Below are 16,160 nucleotides of genomic sequence, written 5' to 3'. Positions count from 1 at the left end.
CCACTCTATGTCATTATATTAAGAAGATCAGGGTGTTAAGGTTGACCACTTGTCCAATCTATAAGGGTATATCTTAAAGGGTATTCTTTGTCACCACTTAAAATGACCATAATATGTTTTACATGGGGGTTTGGTTTTAAGGTCCACCACTTATTGAAGCTAACTCTATTCTTTTCATAGAGAGAAGAAAAGGTCCACCAGTTGTCGAATCTAGGGTCCATTAAAACATGGAGAGAAGGATGCTCCACCATTTGTCCAAGATAGGCTCCATTGAAACATGACAAGAAGCAAGCTGCACCATGTCTCCAAGATGCTAGGCTCCATCGAAAAACATTAAACCCACAATATTTCGAAGATGAGGGGTTTACATTCAAGGTCCAACACTAGTCGAAGCTATTACTGGTAGTAGCCTGAGTGGTTTGGTCTCAAGATTCACCACTTTTCAACTCTATGTCATTATATTAAGAATATGTGGGTGTTAACGTCTACCACTTGACCAACCTATAAGGCTATATCTTAAAGGTTATTCTTTCTTACCACCTGGAGTGACCATGATAGGTTTTACATGGGGGTTTGGTTCCAAGTTCCACCACTTGTCCAAGCTAACTCTATTGAAACATAGAGAGAAACAAAGGTCCACCACTTGTCCAAGCTAGGATCCATTGAAACATGGAGAGAAGGATGCTCCACCATTTGTCCAAAATAAGCTCCATTGAAACATGACAAGAAGCAAGCTGCACCATGTCTCCAAGATGCTAGGCTCCATGAAATACATTAAACCCACGATATTTCGTAGATGAGGGGTTTACATTAAAAGTCCACCACTTATCCAAGCTATTATTTCTAGTAGCCTGAGTGGTTTGGTCGCAACATTCACCACATTTATTAAGAATATGTGGGTGTTAAGGTCCACCACTTGTCCAACCTATAAGGCTACATCTTAAAGGTTATTCTTTCTTACCACTTGGAGTGACCATGATAGGTTTTACATGGGGGTTTGTTTCCAAGGTCCACCACTTGTCCAAGCTAACTCTATTGAAACATAGAGAGAAACAAAGGTCCACCACTTGTCCAAGCTAGGCTCCATTGAAACATGGAGAGAAGGATGCTCCACCATTTGTCGAAGCTAACTCTATTGAAACATGGGGGGTTTACGTTCAAGGTCCACCACCTGTCCAAGCTATTACCGCTAGTAGCATGAGTGGTTTTGTCTCAAGATTCATCACTTTTTCACTCTATGTAATTATATTAAGAATATTAGGGTGTTAAGGTCCAACACTTGTCCAACCTATAAGGCTATATCTAAAGGTTATTCTTTCTCACCACTTGGAGTGACCATGATAGGTTTTACATGGGGGTTTGGGTTCAAGGTCCACCACTTGACCAAGCTAACTCTATTGAATCATAGAGAGAAGCAAACTTCCACCACTTGTCCAAGCTAGGGTCCATTGAAACATAGAGAGAAGGATGCTCCACCATTTGTCCAAGATAGGCTCCATTGAAACATGAAGAGAAGCAAGCTGCACCATGTCTCCAAGATGCTAGGCTTCATCGACATACCTCAAACCCAAAATATTTCGTAGATGGGGGGTTTACATTCAAGGTCCACCACTTGTCCAAGCTATTATCGCTAGTAGCATGGGTGGTTTTGTCTCAAGATTCACCACTTTTCCACTCTATGTCATTATATTAAGAATATGTGGGTGTTAAAGTCCACCACTTGTCCAACCTATAAGGCTATATCTTTAAGGTTATTCTTTCTTACCACTTGGAGTGACCATGATAGGTTTTACATGGGGGTTTGGTTCCAAGGTCCACCACTTGTCCAAGCTAACTCTATTGAAACAGAGAGAGAAGCAAAGGTTCACCCACTTGTCCAAGCTAGGGTCCATTGAAACATGGAGAGAAGGATGCTCCAACATTTTTCTAAGATAGGCTCCATCGAAAAATGAAGAGAAGCAAGATAAACCATGTCTCCAAGATGCTAAGCTCCATCGAAATACCTTAAACCCAAGATATTTTGCACATGGGGGGTTTACCTTCAAGGGCCACCACTAGTCCAAGCTATTATCGCTAGTAGCATGAGTGGTTTTGTCTGAAGATTCATGACTTTTCCACTCTATGTCATTATATTACGAATATTTGGGTGTTAAGGTCCAGCACTTGTCCAACCTATAAGACTATATCTTAAAGGTTATTCTTTCTTACCACTTGGAGTGACCATGATAGGTTTTACATGGGGGTTCGGTTCCAAGGTCCACCACTTATTCAAGCTAACTCTATTGAATCATTGAAAGAAGCAAAGTTCCACCACTTGTCCAAGCTAGGGTTCATTGAAACATAGAGAGAAGTATGCTCCACCATTTGTCCAAGATAGGCTCCATCGAAAAATGAAGAGAAGCAAGATACACCATGTCTCCAAGATGCTAGGCTCCATCGAAATACCTTAAACCCACGATATTTTGCACATGGGGGGTTTACATTCAAGGGACACCACTTGTCCAAGCTATTATCACTAGTGGCATGAGTGATTTTGTCTCAAGATTCAGGACTTTTCGACTCTATGTCATTCTATTAAGAATATGTGGGTGTTAAGGTCCACCACTTTTCCAACCTATAAGGCTATATCTTAAAAGTTATTCTTTCTTACCACTTGGAGATACAATATTCAACTAGATTCTCTACCTATCATGTCCAGTAGCATGGATGCTCTGGCTTTAAGGTCCACCACTTGTCCAACCTGTACTCTCTTATATAAGGGAGATATTGCTATAAATTCGAAACCTTCCGGCCTAAATTTAAAATTCAAAATCTTATCGCCTAAATTTAAAATATCCCTCCCAAATTTTAAAATTCAAAGTTTTTTATAAAATTTAAATTTTACCACTTAAATTTAAAACATTCTACGTGAAATTGATTTTAAATTCAAGTTTACCACAAAAAGATATCATTATACCACCTAAATTCAAATTTGCAAACCTCAAATCATTATATTGTACATAAATTCAAACAAATTCAAATTAACAAGCCTAAACTGATATTAGCTTGCATAGATATGAATTTATCACACCTAAATTATGTCACCATGTTAGCGAGATTGGTTAGAGAATTTGAACAAGGTTCTCCACTTGTCCAACCTAGATACCAAGAAGGATTAAGTGTACAAGGTATTGTTTGGAGGTCCTTATAGTCCACTGGTCTCAAGGTCCACCACTTGTGGTAAGGGTCACCAAAAAGTGTATATATTCATCCAAAGAAATACAAATATTTTTGTTCTACATGTCCTAGTTTCAACCATTTATGTCCATTTGGTGTATCACTAAACAACACTACTTTTTTTGAGAAACAGAAGTTACAATCATATCTACAAATGGATTAGAGGAAAATCAACTCAGCATACATCCACAACTCGCTACAAGAATCGACTTTAACAGATCACACAAGTAAGTCTTCCATTCAAGTTTATTAGTATTACAATGTGTTAGTTATTTGTGATATTTATGTATGTATATATACTATGTGTGCATATCGTAATTAAGTGTAATTGTGTATCTGCATTATGTATGAGTATTACAACGAAATAACACAAATATACATACATACACATAGATAACACTGACGCACACATACATGAGCATGTATTTTCAAGAGAGAGATAGCAAGATACAGAGATAGATAGATAGAGAGAGAGAGAGAGAGAAATACCTGTTTTCTAGAGAGAGGAGAGAGAGAAAGATAACATATTTCACTATGTTTATGTATGTGGAAGAGAGGAAGACGATGTATGGGAATATGTGCACGTATTTTCAAGAGAGAGACAACAAGATAAAAGATTTCACTGTGGTTATGTATGTGGAAGAGAGGAAGACAATGTGTGGGAATATGTGTATGTATTTTCAAGAGAGAGACAGCAAGATAACAGATTTCACTGTGGTTATGTATGTAGAAGAGAGGAAGACGATGTGTGGGAATATGTGTATGTGTGCGGGGATACTTTTAAACTATGTATCTTTGTCTTTTGACGAGAGTGTGTGTGTGCAAGAAAGAGTTACAGAGAACCATCTTCTCTATATGGAGAAAGACAGAGAGTGAGAGAGAGAGAGAGAAATACCTATTTTTTCTCTATTTGTGAGGTGTGCAATGTCTCCTGAGAAGAAGCTATGCCCGATCCTTCCCTTCTCGAAGCGTTCGCTGCTGTTTCTTTATCTTGTGCGCGAACTTTCAATCCTGTGCGCTCCACCTGTGTGTTGTGTACGATGCCGGGTTTGCTCCTCTACGCGCGCGTATACTCCAACTGTGTGCAATTCGTGTGCGCTTTCTGTGTGTTTGCTGCTTGACTGCTTTCTCTGTGTGCGTTGCTCGTACGCTCTCTCTGCGCCTAATCTTGATAGGGTTTATTAGAATGCCACGTATGCTACAAGTCCATGTTTTATCATAGGATTTAAAAAAACAAAAGCAGTATAAAACATTAACCAATTCACACGGCCAAAATTAAAGAAATCATGGTTGAAAATATGCAAAACATGCGTAACTCTATGCCGCCCCTTGACCCCGCCCGCCCCTTGACCCCGCCCGGGGCGCTGCCCCGGACCCCGCCCAGAACAATATCCCAAAATCAGCCTCCCAAGCCCCACCATCGAGAGCGCTATATTCCACAACCTCATCAAGAGCACTACCCCCAAACCTCACGTGGAAGCGCTGCCTTGTCACCCCATTGTGGCATTGCTCCACCACCCCACATCTAGAGTGCTAAATGGGAACATTCTTCATTAGTGAAATTTTGAACATAAATTATATTTAGCATATACTTACATATAATACAAATATTAACATATTAACTATACTACTAATTTACTATAGCAGTTATAGATTATGTCCCATACTATATTTAAGGTGCCAAAGGTTTGGCCGTATGGTCCTAGATTTATCCAAGTGGTCAACACATATAGGACCAAGTGCACATTGTGCCACAAAACTTGGCCACCACTTCACTTGCCAAAGTTTAGGCCACATGGTCAATCCTAAGTTTCCAATGTTCTTATTATGTCACCTTTTGCCTCGTGGAAAACCTAGGCTTGTTTTCACATACTCAGGCACTTCAAGCCATAATAAATTTTCATTACTCTTCGGCAACCCTTTTGTTCAAGTCTTTGAAAAAACGTTGTTTAAGGCCACCCTAAACCATTTTCATTTAGGGGGGTCTAAAACTAGCTTTTTGGCGATTCGAGAAGAAAATGGTCAAAGTTTTATACTTAGTTTTAACCACTTGACCAATTCAAATATTGGAAAGCAAGGTCTTGTAATACTTTTCTTGGATATCACACATTAAAACTAGGTCCCTCACTTGTCCAAGCTATGCTCTAATACAATAAAGGGCTTTTGGTTTCAAGATGCACCACTTTCCCAACCTTGATTCCATTAAAGAAGCTAGCTCTACTTAGACATTTAATAGCAAGGTCCTGTAGCAGTTTACATTGAACATTTTCCATGACAGCTACGTCCACCACTTATCTAAGCTATGCTCTAATAGAGTAAGGGGGTTTTGGTTTCAAGATCCACCACTTGTCCAAACTTGATTTGGGAAGCAAGGTCCTATAATAGTTTGCTTTGGACATTCACCATTACAACTAAGTCCACCACTTCTCCAAGCTATGTTCTAATACACTAAGGAGGTTTTGGTTTCAAGGAGAACCACTTGTACCACTTTGTTTTTGGAAGTAAGGTCTTTACATAGTTCACCTTGGACCTTGGACATTGGATACTACAACTAAGCCCACCACTTGTCCAAGCTATCCTCTATATATAGCCAAAGGGTTTGGGTTTCAAGATTCACCACTTTTTCAACCTTTCTTCCATTAAAGAAAGGAGGGGCATTATAACTAGGTCCATCACTTGTCCAAGATATGCTCTAATATAGAAAGGGGATTTTGGTTTCAATAATCCACCACGTGTTCAACCTTGCAAGACTCAAGGGATACTTGGACATTGGAAAGCATAGCCCTATAGTAGTTGATAGGTGGCAGTGGGTATTACAACTAGGTCCAACCTATGCTCTCATATAGCAAAGAGGCTTTGGTTTCAAGGTCCACCACTTGTCCAACCTTGCTTCCATTAAAGAAATGAGGGGCTACGTAAACATGGGCAAGCAAGGTAGCAAGGTCCTAAGGTGTTTCACCTTGGATATTGGGAATTATAACTAGGTCCACCACTTGTCCAAGCTATGATCTGATATAGAAAGGGGATTTTGGTTTCAAGGTCCACCACGTGTTCAACCTTGCAAGACTCAAGGGATACTTGGACATTGGAAAGCATAGTCCTATAGTAGTTGATAGGTGGCAGTGGGTATTACAACTAGGTCCAACCTATGCTCTCATATAGCAAAGCGGCTTTGGTTTCAAGGTCCACCACTTGTCCAACCTTGCTTCCATTAAAGAAATGAGGAGCTACGTAAACATTGGCAAGCAAGGTAGCAAGGTCCTAAGGTATTTCACCTTGGATATTGGGCATTATAACTAGGTCCACCACTTGTCCAAGCTATGCTCTGATATAGAAAGGGGATTTTCTTTTCAAGGTCCACCACGTGTTCAACCTTGCAAGACTCAAGGGATACTTGGACATTGGAAAGCATAGTCCTATAGTAGTTGATAGGTGGAAGTGGGTATTACAACTAGGCCCAACCTATGCTCTCATATAGCAAAGAGGCTTTGGTTTCAAGGTCCACCACTTGTCCAACCTTGCTTCCATTAAAGAAATGAGGGGCTACGTAAACATTGGCAAGTAAGGTAGCAAGGTCCTAAGGTGTTTCACCTTGGATATTGGGCATTATAACTAGGTCCACCACTTGTCCAAGCTATGCTCTGATATAGAAAGGGGATTTTCTTTTCAAGGTCCACCACGTGTTCAACCTTGAAAGACTCAAGGGATACTTGGACATTGGAAAGCATAGTCCTATAGTAGTTGATAGGTGGCAGTGGGTATTACAACTAGGTCCACCACTTGTCCAACCTATGCTCTAATATAGCAAGGATACTTTGGTTTCAAGATCCACCATAATTTCCAACCATGCTTCCATTAATATAGCAAGGAGGATTTGGTCTCAAGGTTCACCACTTGTCCAACCTATGGAAACCTTTTTCATGTTGTAGCATGATTTTTTGTTTGAAGAGTATTTTTCTATAACTATGGATATAACAATGTAATCTTTTCCACTTACAGGATGGACTTCGAATCTGGGGAGAAAGTATATATGATACTTGACAATGAAATTGTTGGTATTGGTTGTGTGTGTAGAACAAATCCAGATTCCACTTGTGGTGGTACAAAGATAGGGCAAGGAAATGTCTCCATACTAGTGGAGGAATGCTTGAAGGATGTGGTCCTACCTTTTCCTACAATGGATACTTCATCTCTCCAAGGCTCATTATGGAGTGTTGTTCGATGGTCAAAGCTTCTTTTGCAATCTTTTGTATTAAATGGGAACTTAATTGATCCACAGGAAAGCTACAATGGTGATGAAGAACATGATCATTCTGATCCTCTAGTTACAGATGCAATACCTATGACAAGCCCAGAATTTGAAGCTGTGATTCGAGAGTCTTGGAGAAATCAGAGGGTCCTTTTAAAAGATGACACAATGATGCAAACCATGAATGAAGGGACCATCTTATATGTATTTCCACATGATTATGTCAACTTTCAGGAACTTGGTCCTGATTGTGTGGGTGTGTGTATTGAAAGAGAAAATGCAAGCATTGATGATGTGGTTGAAGTGGGTAGCATCACTTTGCTAAAGTGGCCCATCAAGCAGACAACAATGTTGAATGGGAGCCCATTACAACGCTTTGTTCCTATTGATGGCATGCATGCTACATATGAGGATGTATCCAACGATGACAATGTTGGAAAAAAACTTGATGGGAGTAATGTTGTCCAGTTGTCAAAGAAGAGACAATACACTTTCATGAACAGGACTCAAAAATCAAAAGCAGCACCAGCTTCGACTTTTTACCTTTCAAACAAATCAATTCAAAGGGTATCATGCATTGATTGTTGTGCACAAAAATGTTGCCAGTTTGCAGATCATGATATGGTGACAAGGTTACGACAACAGTTTTGGGGAGAGTCTCAAAAATCACGCACTAATTATGTTTATGATGTTCTTTCTATATGTTATCAGAAAGATGAGAAGTCACGATACCAATTCAGGCTAAATGGATCTATTGTTTGTTGTAGAGCATGGTATGAGCTACATGGAATACCAAAGACATCATTTTATCGATACAAGGAGAACTTTGAAAATGGTGTGCGCCAATATGTACATGGGAACACATGTACATTGAGAAGGGGACTTCAACATACTAGTTTAGCAAGAGCGCTACTAAATGAGTTTGTGGAAAACAACTCTGAGAAGATGCCACATAGAAGTAGAACACTGCTAGATGGCTCAAGAGAGACTCAATTGGTGATTCCATCAACATACAAACAAGTGGATATTTTATGTGAAATCAACACGACACTTGACCAAATGGGCTATGAGAAGAAGCTATCCCAATCTTCTTTTGGTAGAATTTGGAACAAAGAGTACCCACATGTCACTTTAACAAAGACGAGTGAGTTCTCTAAGTGCAATATTTGTAGCTCAATCAAGGCAAGGTTAGAAGCTAAACCTTCTCTTGAAGAGAGAGCTCTTCTCTTGAGGGAGAGAGAAGTTCACATGGCACAACAAAAGAGTTGCAGAAGCCTATATTATGCATGGAGCATGTATTCAGAAACTCAACCACAAAAATATGTATGCATAATCCATGATAAGATGGATCAAAAGAAGACTGCCATTCCTAGATTATGAATTGTTCCTAAGGGTGTGGATTCAGGATATAATCTGCAGGTGGCATTGATTGGCATGATCACTCATGGATATAGAGAAGGTCATTACGGACACTTTGTCTTGAATGGTTTGTGGCCAGCTGATCCAAATCTTACAATTGGCTCAATTGCTAATTGTTTACATAACGTAGAGAGGATAGATAAGCATCCTCTTGGTGATCTAGTAACAAATGGACTTCCAAGGAGCAATATTTCACTACTACATGCTTTGAACTCAAGGAATGCTTTGGACTACCATAACTTGAGTGATGGAAAAGAGCCCATTGTGCAGTCGTCAGAAATTGCAGAAGAGGAATTGGGGTCAACATTTCGCAGATTGCCAGAGAACTTGTTGCTACAATTGGATAATTGTGCAGGGGAAAACAAAAATCGATACTTATTTGCCTATTTGTCAATGCTTGTTGCAAGGGGTGTTTTCAAAACCATCCAGCTAGGATTTTTAATGGTTGGGCATACACATGAGGACATAGATGCCATGTTTAGTAGGTTTTCAGAGAAGTTGATAGTTACACAAACCTATACTTTGCCACATTTAATGGATACATTACAAAACATCTCATCTTCATCTCCAGCTCCATTTTTTCTCACAAAGATCCCCGATTTCAAGCAATATTGTGATGGCTATCTTTGTGATGGACAAGACATACTTGTTGGACATTCCAAACCACTTCAGTTCAGGTTCTTTATGTAGGATGAGACACCAATGATGCAATATAAGGCACATGTAGGTGTATCAAGTTGGAGTGGAAGTATTCGCCTTTGGAAAACAGACACAGAAGGCAAGCCAATGTTACCACATGGAGATCCACCTCTAGTACAAATGGCGGAGTATGTCAAGGCCCACGAAGAAGTCATTTTGGGGCTAAAGAACTATATAAAATTTTGGAAAAATTTAGGGAATGGTTCAAGTATTCCGCGATATTATAGACCCGTGATAGATTATTGGAGTAAGGTAATTGAAGAGATTGGAAAAGAAATCATACCAGAGGGAGTCTTGTATGAAATGTTTTGGCCAAAAATTCAAGAATATTCTCACCTACAAAGCACTACAATGAATTTGCAACAAGGAGCAGAAAGATTCCTAGGCCTTGAAGAGTTGAATGATCATTTTTGTGGGCCTCAACGAGATAGGCCAAGGGAAGAGTTTGACCCTATGTCTGATGTGCACCAAGGTGACTTTCTTATGCTTGTTTCGAGTGACACAGAAATCTATCCAGTGTGGCTTGCAATGGCTTTATCTGACATTGATAATGAGCCTACATCACCAAACTAGAGAAAACTCTTGATTCAATATTGGGCACCTTGCGCGAGAAAAAGTGGGATGACAGATACTCAAGCTTACAGTGATTGTTGGAAGGGTTATTGGGCTGTCAATTATAAGGACCCACAAGTGTGGGAAATTGTAGATGCAATTGTTTGGTCCTGGAGACCCAACAAAGAAGGACCATTTTCTAGAATAAAGATTCCAGAAAGGCATGCTCTAAAAGCCAAAGAAGGCCTCACTCGTGCACATCAACCACACTTGGATCAAAGTTCAGATATGGTATCAAATGTGGAGTAGAATTATGTGGAGCTTCTATTGTGACTATACTAGTCAATTTGTAAACAAAATCTTTTTTGTATCTTCCTTTGTTTTATGTAATTCGTAGTTATTATTCAAATCCATGTGTTGTACATCCTCTTGACTTTTGGTGTTTATCAACACCACAATCCTATGAGATTTTCACTTTATTTACTAACCACACACCTCAATTTTTCCCACTTTAAGTGGAAAATTCCCAAATTACATGAATTTAGTCGATTTGGAGACTCCCATAATGTGAGATTTTTACCAAAATACCTAATATGGTCTTATAACAAGAGATGAAATTATCACAGAGAGGGCAGACATGCCTTCTCAAGGACCAATTTCCAACAGAATGACTAATACCATGGAAGAAGAACCTAGGCATGGTAGAAGGCCTGAAGGGAGAGAAGGGTTGGGAGAGTCTATGGTTAGACTTGTAGACAATTGGCGAGTTAGACCATCCCAGATCCAAAAATGGGTGAACAAGAAATACACCGGAGATAAAGATCCAATAGATCACGTAGAGATTTTCAAAAGAGTAATTATAGCAGAGTAAGTTTCAAATTTTGCAACACAGTTTGCGGGATTCGGACTAACTCTAGAAGATGACGCGGCTACATGGTTCGACTCAGTGGAAAGGCGAGATTTTGAGACTCTAGAGGAGTTGTTTGAGGAATTCATCAAAGAATTTTTGTAGAAAGGCATAGCTCACAATATGGTCTTGAAAATCCACAAATTCAAGAAAAAAGAGGGTGAATCAGTACGCAAAGTGGCATTACGGCTCAAAAGATAAGTTCTATCCAAGAGCGGAACTTCCTACGCAAGCACGGTTAACATTGATCTTTATTCACGGAATGAGACATGCGGGTCTTCAAATGGATCTCCATATGATAAGGAGCCTGATGTTAAACAAATTGATCAAATAAGCTCTTTATCTGGTGGATAACTGTGAAAACTATAAAGAAAACGATTGTAAGAGTCAAGAGGACGACACATCCTCTCAGCGTAGTGAGTCACAGATGAGTGAGTCCATTGCAAAGCCAGTGGCACCTATTGATCAAGAAAATTTTGTCGACAAAATGGTCAAGAGGTTAGCTCCTCTTGTAAATTATAATCCGAAGGAGCTTAAGTGGTGCAAAATTGAGAGAAAATGGATAAACCATACGAGGGAAGAGTGTTACTATGGCATGGAATATGCTAAGGAGAGGTATGCACAACCTATTCTAGTAGCACCTCCTCCACCTAGATACGCTATAGGGAATGCACTAGGTCAAATTAGGAGTTTTAAGGCCACAGCCTATCGTAGGACAACAACCTATACTACCACATGCTTGAATGCCTATAGACATGAGATACACACCCATTATGGAAGGATCCAACAAACAAGCGCTAGTACCAGCTACAATGTGTTATAACAACGTAACCAAAGTGGCTACTACCCTTCGAAGCTACAAAAGATAAGAGAAACATATGGAGTGGTGAGTCCTGTACAATCTCCACCTCTTGCATTTCGACCTGAAGAAAGAAAGACGAGATGAACAAAAGGACATTACGGTTTATTGTGAATATAGAGGCTTAGCTAGGTCAGAGCCTGTTTACAGCCAAGATGAATTTCACAAAGAGGCTCCTCAACTAGAGTGTCACAAAAACTGTGACAACCACTTCGTCAAACAATGTCCTCAGACGGAGATCACACAAGTAAATGCCTATTGTCTTGATTGTGGAGTCATTCACTTGATCCCCAAATATCCAAGAAAGATCCCAACGAATGTCTCGAAAATTGTTCACCTACCAGTAGCCCGAAAAATAAAAATGTTGTACTAGTTCAAGTAGTTACGAGAGTGGAAGCTCAAAAGGAAGCTGCTGAGAACCCAGAGATAGAGAAAACGGAAATTGACACGAGTTCAAAGATGGGTGATCCAAAGACAGATGCACCTAGTCAGAAAACCAAGAGCAAACAGAATAGTTGGAAAGCTAGAAATGCTAGGATGAAAGCACGTAGGAAACAAGAGAAAAAATCCCTAGCTGAGAAGCTTACCCAAGCTAAAGAAAAGATAAGACAGCATGAGGAGAGGGTTGCACCTTCTCTTATGCAAATGTCTCAACCTCCAGAAGAACCATCCATAGATGAGAAGCCAAGAAGTGCTAGTTCGGGAGGATCAATATTGGTAGAAAAGGTTAATGAGCCATTAGGACACCCTCCTAAAAGCCTATGGAACATGGATAAAAAAAAACTAAACCCAAGAACATAGGCGGATGGTATATCCATATGCGGAACTACAAAAGGACATGCTTGAAATGTGCAAGAAAATGATTCAAATATCCCAAGCTTTACTAGAACCACGAGTTGGAAAACCTAAGGGTGTGATCTTTGTCCCACCTACACTAGTAATCCCACCAAACCAAGAACAAAAAGAGTCGGATTCTAGGCACGATCATGGACCAAAGCTCAAGGACCCCGCATCAAAACCAAGGATAGTATTGAATACCACGGATCTATCTTTCGAGGGATTTCACATAGCTATACCTAATAGCTGTAAAGAAAATGCTCACTAAAGTTCTCTTAATTCCGGTATTCTCAATGTTCATAGGCCATTTCCATTACATTGGTATCAGAGCTATTGGTTTCTCTTATTTTGCTTAAGAAGAGAGGTCCTTAAGTTGTCCATGAAATGTTGGACATGTTCATTGCAATAGGGTTAGTGGGACAAGGATCTATTATCTTGTTTGAAAAGGACTTAGTTCGAGGTACACCGTTGGGAACTATAGTCTTAATAATGGAGTCTTTCGAGGCTTGTTGTTGGCTTAACCATTATTGAGCTACTAGTAAGCTCAACAAGAATCACAATCAACCGAGCAATGTTAAACCCTCTCCACTATTCCTTGCAATCACCAATCTTGGGTATGGCAACTAATTTTAAAAGGTAAAGAAGAGTATCAACTAAGGGTTTTGAGGGTACCAAAGCACAAAGTATCTTATACATAAGTTTAATTAGCATGGTCGACAATAATCAAGAGAGTAGAATGAATATTGACAACTTTGATTTTTCACATGAAGGTGCTACTGATGATGCCCTAATGTTTGTTAACTATCTTGTTACTAGGTTGCAACAAGCTATGGGCAACCCTGCCTTGCAAGCCAAAGTTACTCAACAACTTCGTGCTTATGGGATTTCCCTTCCTCTCCAAGAAGAGAGAGAGAGCTTAGGAAGCCTCTAGTTGAGACTTCCAAAAGAAGACTCTCTTCGATAAGAGAGGAGGAGGAATCCAATGAACAAGAAAGAAGTGAATCTCTGAATTCCTCTGAAGGTGTGGCTCCATGAAGACGACGATCTCGACGATCCCGAACTCCTCCCAAGGGTAAAAGATTATCCTATAGTCCTTCTCCTTTTCACTTCAAGAGGGAAGAGAGGAAACAAAGGAAGAAAAAGGCAAGAAAGAGGTCACCCTCTTCTCCTTATTCTTCACCTTCCTCCTCTTTCAACAAAAGCAGCGGTTATTCTCCGAGAGAATACAAGAGGAGAGGACATTGCAAATCTTATCCTGCTTGGAGAAGGTTCTAAAAGCTTAAGAAATCAAAAAGGAAGGAAAGAGTATCTCTGTTCTCCCCTATGATGGCACCTTTTGTGCTACTTACAAATTATCGGCCTTCATCCAGCAATTGGATGCGGCCTTTGGAGACGAGAGCTTCACAGAGTCCTCCAAGCTATGCCATGTAGCTATGCACTTTCAAAAACCTGCTTGTCAAGGTGGGCTAGTCTTTGCGGGAATGGAGAAGCCCCAAGGACATGGAAAAATCTACGAGTTTCATAATAAAGAAATTCCTTGCAAACGATGCCAAGGACAAAGTGCTTACTGAATGGAGAAGCTTGAAGCTACTCTCCCACGAGTCTATCTACAAATATGTAGACAAGTTTTTGGATTTACATCTCAAAGATATTGTCTTTCAAAAGATAGACTTTACCAAGAAAAAGCAACAATTTTATGCATGATTACGTGAAGAAATAGCCGAGTATGTCAATTCCCAACGGCCCGGTTCTATCACCAAAGTCATCCACCACACTATGGTTGCATCTTGTATCAATTTCCAACAAGGGGATAAAAGGAATGCCAAGCCCATGGAAAACAAAGATCAAAATGATGCAAAGAGGAAGAACAATACTAAAAAATTATTGCCAAGATAATGCAAAAAAAAAAAAGACCAAGGAGAAAGGAGTTTACAAATCTAAAAACAAACTCTCTCATGAAGAGCTAGAGGCTTTTCCCAAGGATAAAAAATGCTTTAAGTGTGGGGAGCAAGGACATGGCTATCATTCTTTCCCGAAAAGAACTGCCCACAATGAGACTCCTAGAGCTTCCATGATCAAATTTTCCAAAAGAGGATGCTCATTACAGAGGATCATCCCTTTCATATGCTTGGGGGAAGATGAGAGGGTATGATGTCTTCATCCTATTTGATCATGGCTCTACTCACAACTTCATATCAATAGAGTTTTCCACAAAGCTAGGCATACAAGCTTTCAAGATCGGAGATATCATAACTTCCAATGGGGCTTTCAACGGATAGCAAGCCTCCATTACTCCCTTCATTGGGAAGTTGAGGCTTCATGTCCAAATCTACATCGACAAAGAAGACACTTTCATCTCCCCTACCAAATGCGAAGTGAGGGTATCGCTCCAGATGTAGTCACCTATGTGTTCATCTTGAAGATATGTAGCACTACACAAGACTTTGATATGGGAAAAAAATTCAGCGATGATATTGTTAGTCAAGGGCTACTAAAAACAAAATTTATGCTTGGAATTGCCTTGGACGACATGTATGCCAAATATGTGTACTTCAAAAAGCAACAAAATTGATTGTGCAGCTTCTAGTACAGAATATCGACTCTTGGAATGCATTGATGGTAGGATATTCAAAACAAGGGTAGGGCTAGGAAGATGTGGTGTACTTCAAAAATCACAAAAAGCTCTTAAATAACTGCCTGTCCGGAATATCAAGTTGTAGAATACAATGATTGTGAGACATGTTGAACACAGGTGGGGCCAAACCAAGAAGATGAGAAGTGTACGTCAAAGTGCATGTCATCCTACGATCAATCTCACACTATTTGATATTGCATCTCTCCTCACTTTTTAGATGCTAGGCTATCACTTTTCTCCTCTACCAATTTTCAAAGCAAATCTACTTGACTGTCAGCAACACCTATTCACCAACTCCATCACAATGACCTACAACTCCATCTAGCAGGAAAGAGATCATATTATGCATTTGAGAACATGTGTAATCTGGGAAACATCAAGTGTTGGGTTCTCAAGAAGTACCCTTTTGATGCATTGGTGACACCGGTTCTTCTTTATGAAGTTGAACTATGGGGCTATGGGGCGGCATCATCTCAAAGTACACTTGGAAAGAGTTTGAGAATGTCCAAAAGTGTTTTCTTACAAATTTTCTGCAAACTAAGACACAAACACCATATATGCTCCTACTTCTTGAGTCAGAATCTCTTCCAATTACGGTTTTGGGCATGGAAAGGGTTGTGGAGTACGTGATAAAGGTGCGTCAAAAACCCTCACATTGACTTCCTACAATTGCATGGGAAGCAAGCAAAAATTTTCAAAAGACGCATAAAAGCAAGATCCCAAGCACGGGATGGATGCAAGACATAAAGAAGTGGTTTGGGAGATGGGATGCATTACACTTGCTACA

The sequence above is a fragment of the Adiantum capillus-veneris genome, chromosome 25 (genome assembly GCF_014529385.1).
Source record: "Adiantum capillus-veneris isolate H3 chromosome 25, ASM1452938v2, whole genome shotgun sequence".
NCBI classification, from domain to species: domain Eukaryota; kingdom Viridiplantae; phylum Streptophyta; class Polypodiopsida; order Polypodiales; family Pteridaceae; genus Adiantum; species Adiantum capillus-veneris.
Note: the sequence above shows the minus strand (reverse complement) of the source record.